Source organism: Lemur catta, chromosome 12 (assembly GCF_020740605.2).
Source record: "Lemur catta isolate mLemCat1 chromosome 12, mLemCat1.pri, whole genome shotgun sequence".
Lineage (NCBI taxonomy): Eukaryota > Metazoa > Chordata > Mammalia > Primates > Lemuridae > Lemur > Lemur catta.
Genome location: NC_059139.1, coordinates 70,733,497 through 70,747,945, shown reverse-complemented (window position 1 = coordinate 70,747,945; position 14,449 = coordinate 70,733,497).

The window sequence follows — 14,449 nt, the reverse complement described above, 5'->3', positions numbered from 1 at the left end:
GGTCATTCTGTCACATTGCAGTCAGCAGTGGTATTGTCAGTTCTATCAGCTTATGAATGAATGTCCAGCAGATCTGTATTCTGAGCCACTCTCAAACTTGATAGTGGGTTACAGAGGCCATGCCCATACTTGCCCTCATTCTCTCAGAAAACATATTTGACAATATTTTACAGTAATAATGTATCACATATAGCACTAATATAAATATATATATATATCAATGTATTTTACTATCCAGTGCCTCCATTTTTATAGCCTAGAAGTTTTAATAGCAATTTAGTTGTATTGATTTTGTAAATTATATGTTTAATTAAAAAAAAATAAAAATTACTACTGTATTAGACAACTATCCTCATAGATTCCAGGAAATTAAATTAGAATTGCTATGTAAAATTAATAATGTGTATCAAAGTGTCTTTCCATAAAAATATGTAATGATAAGAGACAAACTAATGAAACTGATACTTCATGTATACAGGTCTATTCAAGGTAAGTAACTTAAAAACACCTTTTATAAATGCCAGTCTCTGAAACATAGTTTCAAAGTAATTCTGTCTAATAATTTAGAAAATAATTATTACAATATCATGTTTAAAAATCAAACACAAAGCATACGTTACATAAATTTATCAAGTTTTTTCTGTAGCAACACTCAAATGGAGTAACCAAATTGCTTTTATATATGTATATTCATCAAATACATACTGTATTGTCCCAGCAAAAGTTGGGATTCTGTATTTGAGGGTCTTATTTTTAATTTTGAGGGACTCTTATTAAGTTTAAAACCCGAGACAATTCAGATTGTGTTCAGTGATAATGCCAAATCTAAAATGATCAAAATTTTATAGAAAACTTAAAAGATTTTCTTTTTGTACTAAATGTGCAAAAAAAGGAAAGTAGTACTTTATAACACCAATAATTCTATATTCTTTGCTAACAGCATTTGTAAATCCCAGGATTTCATCATTAGGACTTAGACAGACTGTTATAGACAGTACGTAAAGCATTTAACAAACCTCGCATACTAAATAACATACATGCACTGTTGTCTACACCAGCGGTCCCCAATCTTTTTGGTACCAGGGACAGGTTTCATGTAAGACAATTTTTCCACCGACTGAGGTGGTTAGTGGGGGATGGTTTCCGGCTGATTCCAGCACATTGCATTTATCCTGCAGTCAAACCTCTCTGCTAATGATAATCTGTATCTGCAGCCACTCCTCAGCGCTAGCATAACTGCCTTCAGCTCCAATTCAGATCATCAGGCATTAGATTCTCATAAGCAGCACAGAACCTAGATCTGTCGCATGAACAGTTTGCAGTAGGGTTCCTGTTCCTATGAGAATCTAATGCTGCTGCTGATCTCACAGAAGGCAGAACTTATGCGGTGATGTGAGCAATGAGGAGTGCTATAAATACTGACGAAGCTTCTGCTCACTCACCAATGCTCACCTCCTACTCTGCAGCCTGTTTCTAACAGGTACTAACAGGGACTGATCCATGGCCTAGGCATTGGGGACCACAGGTATACACAGCGTGTTATCACAGTAAATGGAAAACAAAATGTTTCAGATGGACATATTTAATCAGCATAGGTAAATCAACTTTATATTTCGCAAGTACAGAATAACTTGTTCTTCTATTCAATGTGTGAAAATTATTCTATGTTTAAATGGAGTCCTATTTTTGGTCAAAAATAAATTTTATATGTAAAACAATGATTAAAACAGTTGAATATTCTTTAGTTTGTGGTAAATGATAAATAAAAAAGTAATGTTTAAAATTATACACTGAGTATGTTCTGGTTTGTGATGGGCATGAGTTTTAGCCACCCCTCAGATCCAGAAAAAAGGAAAAACCCAAAAACATATATTTTTAAATATTCTATGGTTTCTCTGCAAAACAACAAGTATCCTCAGTCAACTAGAAACCATGACGAACCCCTGAATGTTCAATAGCAGATAGAATCTGATTATAGAGAGAAGCCTTAGTTCAAAGACCTACGAAAGAACATTTCTGAAAAGTGTGGCAGAGATGGGGACTCTCTCCTGTTTCCATCCAAACATCCCCAAATCATCAAGTTTATGATAAATCTACAAAAATGTTTATTTTAATATATGTTATTTAAATAATCTTGATCCAACATCCTAGATGGTTAGTAAAAACAGGAAAGGAAAGAGGAAGTGAAAGTAAGTGAAATTAGGCTTTATTAGGAAGGCTGGAGATTTTAATTGACACTAGTCATTGACTGAAAATGCTATATTCAATATGTGTTTAGATATAATGATGAGGCTTCAGGTTCCACAAAGTAAGAGGAGTGGTCTAATGGCTTGGAATAATTGTCCCTTAAAAACAAATAGGTGGGGCAGGGGAGGGGATGGATATATTCACACCTAATTGGTGCAGTGCACTGTCTGGGGGAGGGACAGGCTTGAAGCTCTGACTCGGATGGGGCAAAGGCAATATATGTAATCTGAACATTTGTATCTCTGTAATATGCCGAAATAAAAAATAGAATATTGTAAAATAACATATATATTAAGTGAGTGTGCATATATGTGTATGTATACATGTGAACACAATGGACATCTTCCAGAAAAGTAAGGAATGGTAAGGCATAGATTCATGAGAGTAGGAATGCATGTATGTGTACCTAGGATTTGGTACTGCTTTTCCCCAACAGACATTTGTCTATGCATGGCAGAAGGCTGACATGCTAATGAGCTGAAAATAATTTTTAACAGAGTACGTGAAATTAGGTAGAGAGAAAGAACTGGACAAAGCCTTGTTAATTCCATAGGTTTTGGCCAAGAAGCTGAAGTGCTAATTCCTAGGAGTAAAGTTAAGCAAAAAACAGAGCATCCTTCCCAAAGATAAAAATCCAACTTCAATTTACCTCAATCTTTTATTATATTAAGGTAATCTGGGATTTCTAGTGGCCAGTATCAGCCATGTCCAGAGGAAGATAACATCGTTAAGAATATCAAATAATCTTTAAGTTTTTTATTTATAATTTCCAGCACATAAGGAATTTAAAATACATAACTATAAACCATGAGTGAAATCAGAGCATGTAAAGAAACTACACAGGTACAAATAATGACAATTTCAGTCACAGACTTTAAAGTAACTATAGTACATGTGTTGGAGAAATTAAAAGATGGCATTAATAATTTTATCAGAGTACTTTAAAACAATTGCAGTAGATATGTTTCAAGTACTGCATAGTCATATGCAACTAGTGGTTACCATATTGGATATAACAGGTGGAGAACATCTTCATTTATACAGAAAGTTCTATGGAATAGCAGTGAGTTAGAGAAAAGCAGTTTTAAATATCTTTCCTACACTTATCATGGTTTTCATTCTAAACATCAGTCTATTTTATTTTTCTCATTTAAAACAACTAACAAATTTTATATACTTGAGACTGTGTACAAAGCATTTAACTCATACCTTCCTCATAGCATCCTTTGAGGTAGGGATTATCAGTGTTTATATTATTATTATAATTTTACAGATAAAAATACTGAAGATAAATCCACAGAATTAGTGACAGATCCTGGCTGGCCATGATCCTAAATCGCATATTTAAAATGATACCTTGTTTTCTTTCTATTCTGCAGCCTTTCATACAATAAAGAATTCAAATTCATCTACCAAACTTGATACATTCCAAAATACAGTCCAATTCCTTTGTATTAATTCTGTGTTCATCAAACAATATTCTGATGTGTCATTTGGGCAAAGAACCATTCTAGGTATATATGTAGTTGCCTTATTCAGGAAAAATGTTACTTTTACCTTCCTGCTTACACCACCGACTTAAAATTTATAACTTAGTTTGTTAATTTAAATTTCTAGAGAAAAGAATTCCCCTAGAGTCTGGAAATCTTAGATAAATGGAAAAAATTGAGTTTAGAAATATGCAAATTTAAGGACTTGATCCTGGATATTGGCACCCCACTTAAAATGCATCAAGTCCCTAAGGCCATTCTTGAAAGAATTGATGATGTGTTCAAAGTCAGTGTTACCAATTCTGAGGTCACATTTTCATAAGGTATTCAATTAAATATTCCAAGGTGTTCTTTTTAAAGTTCATTTGAGAGTTCTTTTGAAATTGTTCAAATATTAGAAGTATTTTTATTTTCTTGAACTTAGAAGATTAAAGCAAAATCATCTTTGTTAATTTTATTTTTATATTTGATTGTATGAAGCTTATAAGTTAATTTCTTATAGTATTCACTTAGAATATATGTACATACAAATTGCATGATATATTTTATGCATGTAATCCCTAGACCTATGAGTATATTGGTAAAACTTTAGGCATTATAGATGCAAGGTATGTCCAGTATTATATTAGAAAAAAAGTGTCTCCTGTGGGAATTTAGTAAGATATTTCATTCAAGTGCAAAAATATTTATTTCAAAAACAACATATTCTACATCTACTCGGATATTAATATTTAAGATGATTTCATCAAGGAAAAGTGATAATTTCATTAGTATCTTTAGATACTTTCATTAGTATCTATAGAAAGGTAAGTGTTAATTTATCTGTATTCTTTCCTTTCAAAATATTATAGAAATAAATGTTAAAACATCTTAGTTAGAGGAATATGCTATAGCAAAATATATTTTCTTTTTTTCTACTATACTTTCTTATTTACTTATTTATTTCAGAATATTATGGGGGTACCAACATTTTGTTTGCATATAATGCCTTTGCCTCACCCAAGCCAGGGCTACAAGGCTGCCCTTCTCCCATACAGCGTGCTTTGCATCCGTTAGTTGTAAGTTTATAACTCCACACCACCTCCCCACCACGTGACCAGCACCCAGTGTATATTACTTCCATGTGAGCACTGTAGTGTTCATCAGTTAGTACCATCAATTTGATGGTGAGTACATGTGGGGCTTATTTTCCCATTCTTGTGATACCTACATCAAAGGATGGACTCAAGCTCTATCCAGGATAATACAAGAAGTGCTAGTTCACCATTGTTTTTGTAGTTGAATAGTATTCCATGGTATACATATACCACATTTTATTAATCCACTCATGTATTGATGGGCACTTGGGTTGTTTCCACATCTTTGCAATTTCCACATCTCAAATTATGCTCCCATAAACATTCAAATGCAGATGTCTTTATTATAGAATGTCTTTTTTTCCTTTGGGTAGATGCCTAGTAGTGGGATTGCTGGATCAAATGCTATTTCTATTTTTAGCTCTTTGAGTTATCTCTGAATTACTTTCCACAAGGGTTGTACTAATTTGCAGTCCCACCAACAGTGTAAGAGTGTTCCTATCTGTTGACATCCACACCAGCATTTGTTGTTTTGGGACTTTTTGATGAAGACCATTTTCACTGGAGTTAGGTGATATCTCACTGTGGCTTTGATTTGCATTTCCCTAATGATTAGAGATGTTGAGCACTTTTTTATATGTTTGCTGGCCATTATTCTGTCTTGTTTTGAAAAGTTTCAGTTCATGTCCTTTGCCTACTTTTTGATGGAGTTGTTTGATTTTTTTCTTGTTAATTTTAGGCAGTCACCACATCACATAGTTATTAGGCTTGCCAACGTAAACACAAAAGAGGCAATCCTTCAAGCCAAAGGTGAAAATGGCAGATAACCTACGGAGGAAAACCTATCAGACTAACTGCAGTCTTCTCAACTGAAACCATACAAGCCAGAAGGAACTGAGGACATGTCCTCAACCTTCCAAAACAACAATGGCCAAACTAAAATTCATTACCCGGAAAAACTAAGCTTTGTCTATAAGGGAGAAATAAAGACTTTCCCAGACAAACAACCACTGATTGAATTTACAAGAACCAGACTTGCCCTGCAGGAAATACTCAGACGTACATTAAACACTGGACAGTGCAGTAGGCACCCATCAAAGTAAAATCACTCAAGAGTTAAAGTCAAGAACGCTGATTCCACAATGGCTCAAGAGGTAAAACAAAACAATAAGAATTTATCCAACAGGATGAACAGAAATCTACCCCAAATATCAATTCTCTCAATAAATGTAAATGGCTTGAAATGTCCACTGAAGTGGTATAAACTGGCTGAGTGAATAAAAAAAAAAAAAAACACAAACCAAGTACCTATTGTCTCTAGGAAGTGCATCTTACCCACAAAGATGCTTTCAGACTTACAGTGAAGAGTTGGAAAACAAATTTTCAGGCAAAGAGAAACCAAAAGTAGGCTGAGGTTTTTATATCAGATGACATAAATTTTAAAACAGCAAAAGTAAAGAAAGACAAAGATAGTCACTATATAATGGCAGAGGGAAAAATCCAACAAGAAAACTTAACAATTCTCAATATTTATGCACCCAACACAGGAGCACCCAGCTACATAAAGCAAACCCTGTTTCATCTAAATAGCATGATAAACAGTATTACCATGATAGCTGGGTATTTCAACAGCTCACTGACTGAACTAGAGACATCCTCCCAGCAGAAAATAAGTAAAGAAGCAATGGACTTAAAGCAGAGCTCTAGAACAAATGGGTCTAACAGACATCTACAGAACATTCCACCCAAATAAAGCCGAATATACATTCTCTTCATCAGCTCATGGAATTTTCTCTAAAATTAATCACATCCTAGGCCACAAATGAGATCTCAACAAATTTTTAAAAAGTAGAAATTATACCATGTATCTTCTTAAATCACAGTGGTATAAAATTAGAGATCAATTCCAACAGAAACACTCACTGCTTCACAAACTCATAGAAATTAAACAAACTATGGCAGAATGACTACTGGGTAAAGGAGGAGATCCAGATGAAAATCAAAAGATCCTTAAAACTAAATGATAATGGGGACAGAAGTTTTCAAAATCTGTGGGATATAGCAAAAGCATTCCTGAAAGGAAAACTAATAGCATTAAATGCTCACAAAAGACAGAAAGTTCACAAATCAACAAACTATAAACCATCTCAAGGAACTAGAAAAGGAAGAGCAAATCAATCTTAAACCTAATAGAAGAAAAGAAATGACTAAGATCAGAGCAGAACTAAATAAAATTGAGAATAAAAGAACTATACAGAAGATTAATAAAACCAAAAGTTGGCTTTTCAAAAAGATAAACAAAATTGGCAGCCCTCTTGCTAGATTGACAAGAACCAGAAAGAACAGCACTCTAATAAGATCAATTAGAAATGAAAAAGGAGAGGTCACTACAGACATCACAGAAATACAAAACCTTTTCTTTGAATGCTATAAAAATCTATATGTCCAAAAACTACAAAATGTGGAGGGATTGGACAAATTCTTAGAAACACACAACCTCACTAGGCTCCATCAGGAAAAAATAGAGTTCCTGAACAGACAAATACCAAGCACAGAAATTGAAGCAGCAATTAAATCTTCCAACAAAAAAAAAAGTCCTAGACCAGATGGCTTCACAGCTGAATTTTACCAAACTTACAAAGAAGAACTCATACCTACACTGCAGAAATTATTCCACAACATTGATAAGGATGGTATTCTCCCCAACTCATTATACAAAGCCAATATCACCTTGATACCAAAGTCAGATAGCACAACAAGAAAAAGGACACACATGAAAAAGAAAACTACAGCCTAATATCCCTCATGAATATAGATGCAAAAATCCTCAACAAAAATCTTAGCAAATCGAATCCAACAGCACATCAAAAAAATAATTCATCATGACCAGGTGGGCTTTATCCCAGAGATGCAAGGCAGGTTCAACATACGCAAATGTATAAATGCAATTTACCACATAAATAAAAGCAAGAACAAAGATCATATGCTTCTCTCAATAGACACAGAAAAAGAATTTGACCAAATCCAGCACACTTTTATGATAAAAACTCTTAACAAAATAGGCATAGATGGTACACCCATTAAAATTATTTAAACTATATACAATAAACCCACAGCCAATATTATACTGAATGGGGAAAAATTGAAAGCATTTCCGCTTAGAACTGGAACCAGACAAGGTTGCCCACTATCTCCACTTCCATTCAACATAGTGCTGGAAGTTCTTGCCAGAGCAATCAGACAAGAGAAGGGAATGTAGGGTGTCCAAATGGGGGCAGAAAAGTTCAAACTCTCACTCTTTGCTGATGATATGTATTATACCCAGAAAGTGCCAAGGATTCAAACAAGAGACTCCTGGAGTTGCGAAGTGAATTGTTAAAGTCTCAGGATACAAAATCAATGCACACAAATCAGTGGCATTCATATATGACAATAGCAGTCAAGCTGAAAATCAAATCAAAGATGCAACACCTTTCACAATATCATCAAAGAAAATTAAATATTTGGGAATATATTTAACAAAGGAGGTGAGAGATCTATATAGGGAGAACCACAAAACACTGAGAAAAGAAACTGTAGAAGATGTAAAGAGATGGAAAACCCTACAATGCTCATGGATTGGAAGAATCATTATTGTTAAAATGTCCATAATACCTAAAATGATCTACAGAATTAATGCAATCCCTATTAAAATACCATTATCATTCTTAACAGATTTAGAAAAAAATAATTCTACACTGTATATGGAACCAGAGAAGACCTCGTAAAACCAAAGCAATCTTAAACAAAAAGAAAAATTTGGGAGGCATCAGTGTACCAGACTTCAAGCAGGTTACCAAGCTTCAAGACTATAGTAACCTAAACACCATGGTACTGGCACAAGAACAGAGATATAGACCTTTGGAACACTTCTGAGAACCCAGATATAAAACCATCCTCATATTGTCATCTAATCTTGGACAAAGCATACAAAAATATACATTAGGAAAAAGAATCCCTATTCAATAAATGGTACTGGGAAAACTGGATAACCACATGCAGAAGATTGAAAGTGGATCCCAATCTCTCATCTCTTACAGAAATCAACTCACAATGGATAACAGACTTAAACCTGAGACATGAAACCTTAAGAGTTCTGAAAGAAAATGTTGGGAAGACTCTTTTAGACATCAGCCTATGCAAAGAATGTATGAAGAAGATCCCAAGGAATCACAGCAACAACAAAAATAAACAAATGGGATCTGAACAAATTAAAAAGCTTTGGCACAGCCAAGGAAAGTATCATTACAGCGAATAGACAATCTACAGAATGGGAGAAAATGTTTGCTTTCTACACATCCGACAAAGGGCTGATGACAAGAATCTATACAGAACTTAAGAAAATTAGCAAAATATATTTTCAAATATTTTTCCAGGCATCATTACAGGGAAGAATACCTGGTTGCTTTTGACATTGATGTGAAAATCTCAGCTTAAATATGGTAAGAACCATAATAATTGTTAAATTATACGTAGTCATTGCAGATGATAAATTTTCTTTTGAAAGTTAGAACAACAAAATTCATTTTAAAAAATTGATACAGTGGTGAATAACTTTTAGCTGTGCTATTTAAAATGTATAAATGTTAGTTAAAATATTTTTTCTCATTTCCTTCTCCATATATTATTTCACCCAGTGTAGGATTCACTAACTTAGGAAAAAAACTACTTAATTAAAGAAAATAGACATGGCAAATGATAAATATAAAAAAATTATCAGAGAGTAATTTTACTTTATCTGATATTTGTAAATTAGCTTTTCATTATTAAAGACACATTAATTTTTTTATATATTTTATCAATTTATTCATATTGTATTATATATTATCATTTCTGCAATAATTCCAGGCATTGAAAATTGAATAATGAAGACTAAAAGTATGCTCCATTTTTGTATCATTTTACCAATGGTAAAAATTTGTACCATTCAAAAATTTGTTTAATAGAGTTTCAAGTCATCTTCAAACAGACTAAAACACTAAAGTTTTTTTTTTCTTTTTAATCTTTTCATCCTATGGTAGGATAGGGGCATTCTAGATAACTAGGGATAGAAAAGCCAAAGAATGAAAAGTCCCCTTTTACTTGCATATCAAATCTCTGTTCTCTGTCCTCTGAGTAGGGCCATAAGCACTGTGCAGCTACCTGTGAGTTAGTCCATTGTGTTTTGGTTTTTCATTTTTTTACAACCTAACTGAATTGATATGTACCTACAAGCTGCCTTTTCCTAATATATCTGACTTTTGACTGACAGCAAGTTTATTCAGTATCTAAACTTGAAGGGTATTGAATGCTTCAAATATTCTTTTCTCTTGCTGGGTCTCTTCTTGAAAGAAAACAAGAATATGACTGTTGATTCCTAGGGAAGTATTTTCTATGCACATGTGATTTTTAGTCATTGAAATTCATGACAAATGTTGAATAAATAATATCAACAGTACAATATGTGCATTTGTTCAATGTATATGACACTCTTAAACCTCTAATATTGCTATGGTTCTTGAACATGTTTATGTACAAATGAAGCATACTCAGTCGTAGAAAACTGTTTATTTAACCTCAAAAGCTTGAGTGCAGCCAATAAAAGCAAGATAATTCATAATAAATAGTGAATCTCCATCCTGACACTTCTATTCATTTTATGGTATTAAGCTTTCCTTTTTCATTTTACTTTTTAAAGTACAGTTATAGAAAGGTTTGCACATTCTAAAACCCTGAACAGACAATAGCTCTAAAATAACCACAGTAACAATAAACAGTAAGGAAGTTAGAACATACTTCCTTATAGCAAAGGTAAGTCAGCAAGCAGAAGATTAACATTTAATGTGACAGATTCATATCTGTTTACTGTGCTTTAGAGCAATAGCACTTTAAGTAAGGATTTTTTCAGTACATTTTATGCAGAAATACCTCTGGAATTCACAATATTTTGACAAGAAATGAAAACAGTAAACTAGGTTAATATGAAACTTTCTGCCAACTGTGTATTTCCTAGCGGACACAGAATTTTGAATATTCATAAAAAGCATTTCATATGCAGCATTCACCAAACTTACTTGAAGACAGAATACTTTTTTTTAAGGAGAACCAGTAGAATTTTATATATCTAAACATCCTTTGTCAAACAGTGGACTAAGGAAGGATATAAAAGGTTGACATTCATCTTTATTTTTTTATGTCTCACTTCTGGATTTTATTGTCCCTTCTCTAAGTATCAATAATTTGACTAACACCTTGGGGACTTTACACGGAAATGGTTTCTGAATGGAATGCTTATACTTTTAATTTGTGATTTTTTTGTTGTTTTTCCTTTTTAACTCCTATAGGTGCATATTAATAACTGTATACCCTAATAGGGTAGATGTGATGGTTTGATACAGGCATACCATGTGAATGCCCTTACTCAAGTCAGGGTAATTGGGATATTGATCGCCTCAAACATTTACCATTTCTTTGTGTTGGGAACATTCCAATTCCAAATTTAGTTATTTTGAAGTATACCCTAACTTATTGCTGATTACAGTCACTCTGTTTTGCTATCAAATATTGTTCATTCTATCTATCTAAATATATTTTCACAACCATTAACCAGATCCACTTCATCTCCCCTCTCCCCTCCCTGCTAATGTCCCAGCTTCTTGTAGCCACCATTCTACTCTGTCTACATGAGATCAGTTGTTTTTAATATTTAGCTTCAATATATGAGTGAAAAAATGTGAGATTTGTCTTTCTTAACTTGGCTTATTTCACTTAATATTCTCCGTTTCCATCCATGTTGTTGCAAATGGCAGGATTTTTCATTTTTATGGCTATGTAATATTCCATTGCATATTTTTTAATCCATTTATCCATTGTTGGATATTTAGGTTGATTCCAAATCTTGGCTATTGTGAATAGTTCTGAAATAAACATGGGAGTGCAGATATCTTTTAAATATACTGATTTCCCCTCCTCTGGATATATACCCAGCAGGGCCATTGCAGGGGAGTTCTATTTTCAGTTTTTTGAGGAACCTCCATACTCTGTTCACCATAGTGGTTGCACTAATTTACGTTCCTACCAACAGTGTATGAAGCTTCCCCCTTTCTCTACATCGTCACCAGCATTCATTATTGCCTGTCTTTTTGATAAAAGCCATTTTAACGAGGGCAAGATGATATCACACTATAGTTGCGATTTGCCCTTTATTTCTTTCTCTTATCTGATTGCTCTAGCTAGAACATCTAGTACTATCTTAAATAACAGTGGTAAAAGTGGGCAGCCTTGTATTGTTCCAGATCTTAGAGGAAAGGCTTTCAGTTTTTCCCCATTCGGTATGATAACTTGCTGTGGGTCTGTGATATATGGCTTTTATCTTGTTGAGGTAAATTTCCTTCTATACCCACTTTTCTGAGAGTTTGTATCATGAAGCAATATTGAATTTTATTGACTGCTTTTTCTGCATTAATTGAAATGATCATATTTTTTTTCCTTTGTTCTGTTGGTATGTATCACATTGATTTGTGTATGTTGAACCCTCCTGCATCCCTGGGATAAATCCCACTTGATCATGATGAATAATCTTTTTAATGTATTGTTGAATTCAGCTTACTAGTATTTTATTGAGAATTTTTCCATCTATGTTTATCAGAGATATTGACCTATAGTTTTCTTTTTTTGTTGTGTCTTTGTCTGGTTTTGGTATCAGGATAATACAGGCCTTGTAGAATGAGTTTGGGAATATTTCCTCCTCCTCGATTGTTTGGAATACTTTAAGTAGAACTGGTATTAGTTCTTTTTTGAATGCTTGGTAGAATTTAGCAGTGAAGCCATCAGGTCTTTGGCTTTTTTTTTGATGGGAGACTTTTATTACTTCTTCTATCTCATTACTTGTTATTGGTTTATTCAGGTTTTGGATTTCTTCCTGGTTCAATTTTGGTAGGTTGTATGTGTCTAGGAATTTGTCTGTTTCTTCTAGGCTTTCTAATTTATTGGCATATAATTGCTCATAGTAGTCTTTAATGATCCTTTGGATATCTTGAGTTTTAGTTATGATGTTTCCTTTTTCATGTCTGATTTTGTTTGAGTCTTCTCTCTTTTTTTCTTAATTTGGCTAATGGTGTGTCAATTTTGTTTATCTTTTGAAAAATTCAACTTTTTCATTTTTTATCTTTTGTATTTTTTTTTTGTTTCAAGTTCATTTATTTCTGCTATGATCCTTATTATTCCTTTTCTTCTACTAATTTTTGGGTTTGGTTTGTTCCTGAAGTAGCATCTCACAATTCTGAATGGGTGATTGGAAAAGTATAGTGTGTGAATACTCCCAAACTGGAAGTAAAGCACATATAAACACTGTTTTGTTTTTCTGAATTTTGTTTCTCATATTATTGCTCAATTTTTCTCTTTATGAAAAGTGAAGCTAATACAATAAGACTAAATGATAAAAAGTTGTGTCCAAACAGTACAGAAATTAAGATGGCCCTTCAAATGGAGGAAGGAGAAACCTACAGAATCATTTTCTTTAAATTTCCATAATGTTCATCACCAAAATCTCAGAGATAGTGAAACTGTTTTTCTCCTATTTATAAAATAGTAGTTACATGCCCATTTATGTTTTTAAAAATATCTTGTGAAAAAAAAAATCGTCTAATTGTTAGACCTTCCTTCTGTTTAAGCTAATTCCATTTTGATAAACTTTACATATTTATTTTGCTCAATTCTTAGTAAATATGGAGAACAATGGGTCACTAAATTGCATTAATTTGATTAACTCTCACCAGATGAAACGTTTCTACAAATGCAAACTTCCAAACTGTCCATGTATACAAGTGTTGTACCTGCTAATAAATGAGAACTTGGAAGGTAGAGAAGAGACTCTAATTCATTTTGAATTATTTCCAAAGTGGATGTAGTGGTTTTTAAAATTAATTTTTAAGTATTGACTGCATATGAAACATACATGATGGTATTTCGAATAGTTTTTTTCTTTTATATTTGATTTTAGTAATTTAAAATTAATGTATATTTATTGAATTTCAGATGCACATAGATGTATTAGGGAATAAAAATTACATAGTCATTGCCATTCTGGATTTTAAATATTGTGAGTAAGATAGTAATTTAACAGAATATAAATATATACTAGAGACTAGCAAAAAGCAAGAGAACAAGCTTTGATGTCAGGATGGAAGTGGAGTAAGGATATGGCCTCCCTGATGTTTACAGTGATATCAAAAAGTATGAAGGAACCATACACCTGAGGAAAACAGAAAGCTAAGGGAAATGGCATGTTTGAAAGCCCTAAAGTGGGGAACAGTTGGTCCTGTATTAAGAATTGAGAGGCGACAAGTAGAGCTGCCAATACTGGACAAGTGGAAGAGTGCTTAAGATAAATCAAGAGTAGTGAGAAACATCTCAGCACTTAGGACCTGAGAAAAAAGCTTGGATGTTAACAGGTATATTGAAAGGTGGACAATCTAAGCTTCCATGCATTTGAACACACACATTGCAAGCAAATTTTAAAACCCACATCATTGTTGGGGGATGAGGAATATTTTCTCTCAGAATATAATAGAATGTCAATAAAAGGGCTAAATATTTCTGTAATTGATAGATATAAGA